We start from the raw sequence: 5,743 nt of genomic DNA, 5'->3' as shown, positions 1-5,743 counted from the left end.
AAGGTGGCATCCTGAGGAACTGACCAGACCATGCAGTGCCCATAAGAGAGGAACGTTTCCCAGATCATGCAGTGCTGGTAAGAGAGGAGCGTTTCCCAGACCGGTAAGAGGGAGCGTTTCCGCGGCCAGCCGGCGTTTGTTTACTTGTTTTCACTGAACCCTGCTCATAGGACAGTTCGGATACAGACACTCACCTGTGCTGAAGAGAGGGCGAAGGTGCGGACGAGTGGAATCTGGGGAGAGGCTGAGGAGAGAGGGGGAGCCGGGGGAGGTGGCAGCGAATCCAGTGCTGAGACACCCCTGGGCCCAGGACTGGGGCAGCCATTCTCTCCAGAGGGTGGAATTCCTCCCCCCAGCCCCCCAGGCAAGGAGCACAGCCACACCCAGATTCCACCCTGTATGAGATAAAGGATTAAAATAAGCTAATTAGTCCCTGGGAGTTACCAGGGTCTGGCCTATAGAGGGACTTTCAGTCCCACCAACAACACAGAGCAGGGTAACAATTAAAAAAGGATAGAGAAGCTGTATAGACTCAGAGGCCAACCCAAAAACACTGCCACCCAGAGGCTGAGCCACAAACTGACTCTTAGGTGAATACAAATTAAGGCAGACTGGATCACAAATACGGCCTGCTTTAAAATCAGGACTGTGATTTACAACACAGAGGAACAGTGTAACACAGGGAAATTCAACACTCTCCTAGATACCTGGCAGGACTAAGGCGAACCAGGCTGAAGAGTAGAAGAACCGAAAGGCCATCACTACTGCAAATTTTTTCTTTTTTTTTTCTTTTTTTTTTTCTCTTTTTTCGCCTTTTTACTAAGAAACCAATTTTTTTTCTTTTTCTTCTTTTTCCATCACCTGATTTTACCCTTTCAATTACTACATTTTTATTTTTAACCAGTATTATTACAAAGGCTAACACGGGCCAAATAAACAAGGTTTAAGTTTATGTGGGCCGCAAAAAACAAAAAAGCTTTAGTAATTTTCATAGAAACATAGGTTTATTTCGATAGAGACATGCTGAATACAAAGGGCTGAAATAAAGAGTAATCCTTAACATAAAATAATAGGACATTTTAATAAAAATTGATATTTTTCCTTGGACATTAACTTACCAGACACTGAATAACTGCACAAATTAATGAGCACGGTGCAAATATACCTATTTTTCTTGTTCTCCAAAAGTGAAATATTTGCTGTTGCGCACACCAAATAAGTCAGTCCAAGACTAATGACGTGGCAATTGGCTTCTGCAATATTGGCTGCTAGTATTAGTGGAGAGAAATAGTGCGCCTGCGCATAAGGCACTTAAGGGAAACGAATGCAACATAATTATAGTAATCAGGCATTAGGGAATGTTGTAGTTCGTTATTAATAACTAGAGGGCCAATGCATGAAAATTCATGCACTGGAGGGGGTCCCTCAGCCTGGCCTGCCCCCTGTCACAGCCCAGGAGGCCTCAGGGGTGGGAGGCGACCCGGCGATCAGGGGAAGCCTCAGCCAGCCCTGGTTACCTGAGCCTCTGGAGGCCCTGGGTGGCTGGGCAGCCACCATCCGAGGCTTGCCTGCACCTCAGGCTGGCCCTGGGCAGCTGGGGGGCTGAGAAGACTGGGCACCACCATCTTGTGGCTCTGGTCGCCACCATCTTTGAGGGCGGGGCAGTCAATTAGCATATTCCCCCCTTATTGGCTGTGGGTGCCATCTTTGTGATGGCATGAGGGTCAATTAGCATATTCCCTCTTTATTAGATAGGATTATGCATAACAGGATATTGTAAAAATTAGGTAACGCAATTTTTAATAAAACATTTCTTACATACCATTATATAGGCTGGGCCACCAAAATATTCATTGTGGGCCCCATGTGGCCTGCCCACCAGTGAATTTGACATGCTTGAACTAACTGCTCCCTCTGTCTCCAGTCTCCAGCTTCCTCTGCCGCCCTCTTGTGGCTGTCCTGGCCCCTAAGTCTCCCAAAGCCTTTCTCTGACCCTGTCCTGGTCCCATTTAGCAAACGCTCCAATCCTCTTAGCCAGGCCAACCTCAGCAAAATATAGGGAGACTTAGCAGGGATTTGGAGGGACATGTGACAGGCTGTGGTTGAGGGGTGAGCACAACTGCAGGAGGGGGACACAGAGGGAGATAGACCGAGGAGCAGGAGAGGGGACACAGAAAGGGAAACAGGTGCAGAGAGGGGCAAGATGGTGGTTAGGGAGAAAGGGGAAACCGAGGCAGGGACATTTTTTGATCTCAAAACCAGAAAAAGCAGGGTACCCCCAGCTTGTGTCACTTCCCATGTCACAGCAGCTGTCCTATGTAGTCTAATGTCCCTGTAAAATGTCCATTAAGGCCAGCAGTCTAATCCCATGCCAACAGGAAGCCCCACCACACACCAGAGCATTCCAGCACCTTTCTGAGAAGACAGCCAGCATCTGAGCTGCGGGAGCCGGCTGCCCAGCTGGAGAGCACAGCCCCCACCCTCTGCTCTGGGAGCTGGGCCCAGCCAACCTGCTTCTTGGACTATTCGCAGAAGGACATGTGGGCAGCTGGACGTCCATGGGACTTTGGGTAATGATGTCACCTTCTCCACGCATGTGGGGGTGAATACCATGGGGTGTGTTGTGCCATTAACATGCTCAGCACAGAACCTGGGTCACAGGTCTTGAATCAATGGGAGTCTTACTTATTCTGCCCCTTGGATGCCCCCCACATGTCCTCCCTCCCTGCTGTCTGTGTTGAGTAACTCCCTACTTCCCCTTCCCTCTTCTCCTCGGGTTTCTCTCCTTCCTCCTCAGTCTCTGGGCTTCTCCCCAGTGGGTTTCCCTGGCCTTGACCTGGTCTGGCTCACCACTGCTCCCACCCTCTTCACCCAGGCCCGGGCAAGCCAATGTCCACAGAACAACAGCCAGGTCAGAGGAGAAATGAAGGGGACATGGGTCATATGGACAAATTATGTCCCTCCTGCAGCCCTGGGGGTCTATACCCTTTTCAAGCCCTGCTCCCACCTTCTCCTGCCTCCTCAGTGCCTGTGAGATCTGTGTTGCAGGTGCATCAGAGTCTCTGGGATCCCCTCCCCCATGCGAGACCCAGGAGAGAGAGAGAGAGAGAGAGAGAGAGAGAGAGAGAGAGAGAGAGACTGAGCATAACAATTGGCCTCCAGACAGAAGCAATTGTCCCACCCTATTGGAAAACCTCTCAGCTTACCTGAGGACACTTGCCTGGACCTACTCCAGACTGAATCCAATCAGTCTGCAGGCAGAGGTAGTTCTCTGGAGGTTAGAGTCTTTGCATGATCTAACTAGTCAGAAACATCAGCTTGAGTCCCCACCACAGACACCATAACTCCAAAGAACAGGAACAAGACAAGGATATCCGCTTTCACCACTCTGATTCAACATAGTACTGGAAATCCTAGCTACAGCAATCAGACAAGAAGAAGAGATAAAAGGCATTCAAATTGGAAAGGAGAAAATAAAAGTATCATTATTCTCAGATGACATGACATAGAAATCCCTAAAGACTCCACTAGGAAACAACTAGACTTAATAAAATGAATTTGGTAAGGTAGCAGGGTATGAAATCAACATCCACAAATTGATGGCACCAATAATGAACCCCCAGTGAGAGAAACTAAACAGACAATCCCATTTACCATTGCAACAGAGAAATAAGATACCTAGGAATAAACTTAACCAAGGAGATAAAAGACCTGTACTTGGAAAACTATACAACATTTAAAAAAGAAATAGAGGAAGCTACAAACAAATGGAAGTGTATACCATATTAATGGATTGGAAGAATTAACATCATTACAATGTCTATACTACCCAAAGCAATCTACAGATTCAACACAATCTCTATTAAAATACCAATGGCATACTTCACAGAGCTAGAATATACTAAAAAAAAAATTTAAATGGAACCATAAAAGACCTCAAATAGCTGCAGCAATCTTGAGAAGTAGGAGGGATCACAATACTAGATATAAAACTATACTACAAAGCCATTATAACCAAAACAGCCTGGTACTGGCACAAGAACAGACATATAGACCAATGGATCAGAACAGTGACCCCAGAAATTGACCCACACCATTACAGTCAATTAACATTTGAGAAAGGAGGCAAAAGTCTACAATGGAGTAAAGACAGTCTCTTCAACAAATGGTACTGGGAAACTGGACAGACACATGCAAAAAGATGAAAATGGACCACCAACATACACCATATACAAGACTAAACTAAAGGTGGATAAAAGATGTAAATGTAAGGCATGAATCCATAAAAATCTTAGAAGAAAACATAGGCAGTAAAATATCAGACATCTCATGTAGCAATATCTTTATGGATACATCTCCTAGGGCAAAGGAAACTAAGGAGAAACTAAACAAATGGGACTACCTCAGAATAAAAAGCTTCTGCACAGCAAAAGAAACCACGATCAAATTGAAAAGGGAACCCACCGAATGAGAACATATTTGCCAATGATACATCTGATAAGGAGCTAATTTCCAAAACATATAAAGTACTCATACAACTCAATAAAAAAGAAGACAAACAATCTAATTAAAAAATGGAAAGAAGGCTTGAATAGACCTTTCTCCAAAGAGGACATACAAATGGCCAAGATACACATGGAAAAAATGCTTCTGAACATCCTGCTCATGGGTACACCAGGGGTTAGAAAAACCACATGAGGCAAAGAACTTGCTTTAAGATCGGGACTGAAATACATTAACATGGGTGATTTAGCTGGAGAAGTCTCATCACTGGATATCACGGAGTCTGGCAAGATGGCTTCTCCCAAGAGCATGCTGGAAGATGCACAGATGATGGCACAAACCCTGAAGGATATGGGGATTACAGAATAGGAGCCCAGAGTTATAAATCAGATGATGGAGTTTGCCTTCTGATATGTGACCACAATTCTAGATGATGCAAACATGTATTCAAGCAATGCCAAGAAAGCTACTGTTGTTGCAGATGATGTGCGATTGGCAATCCAGTGTCTGCTGACCAGTCTTTTAGCTCTCCGCTCCCAAGAGAGTTTTTATTAGATACTGGTGGCCTGGTGCACGAAATTCATGCACATTGAAAGGGAATTAATTAGCGGAAATATTTTAATATTGCTATTTGCCCTTTCTCTATAACAGAAGTGTGAGAGAGTAAAGGAAATTAGTAAAATGTATATGAAAATAATATATAAATTTATTAATAAATAAACAGTAACAAAAGGATATAACAACAACAGAGGCATGATATAAAAACAACAAAAACATGATATGAAAACAACAAAACCATGATATAAAAATAACAGTGATGCAAACAATGACTGATAAAGTGATTAAACTTATTCTAGTATCTCCCTGTACACCACATTAAGAGTGAAAACACTTTCAGAGTACTTGACTAATTTCCCTTGTGATGAAGTATTTAGAAGATTAACTTTAACATCACATGCTCTTCAAACTCGAGAGAAAGCAACATATAACTGACCATGTGGGAAAATGGGTTCAGGTAGGAATATTCCTACTCTGTAGAGGGTTTGTCCTTGTGATTTATTAATAGTCATCACAAATGCTGGCATCACGGGAAACTGTCGATGAATCAATTTAAATGGGAGGCCAGTTTCAGATGGGGACAAATTAATTCTTGGAATCAGAACAACCTCTCCCTCTGCATATCCTGTTAATACTTCAGCTTCAATAATGTTAGGTCATAATCTTTTGATAATAAATCTGG

At 44.1% G+C, this 5,743-nt stretch overlaps 1 pseudogene; it reads left to right on the top strand.

Annotated features, from left to right (window-relative positions):
* Positions 1–4,740: 4,740 nt before the first annotated feature.
* LOC102253745 overlaps positions 4,741–5,743 on the top strand; it is a 3,122-nt pseudogene continuing 2,119 nt past the window's right edge.

The sequence above is a fragment of the Myotis brandtii genome, unplaced genomic scaffold (genome assembly GCF_000412655.1).
Source record: "Myotis brandtii unplaced genomic scaffold, ASM41265v1 scaffold601, whole genome shotgun sequence".
NCBI classification, from domain to species: domain Eukaryota; kingdom Metazoa; phylum Chordata; class Mammalia; order Chiroptera; family Vespertilionidae; genus Myotis; species Myotis brandtii.
Note: the sequence above shows the minus strand (reverse complement) of the source record. Positions and strands in the feature narration are given on the sequence as shown.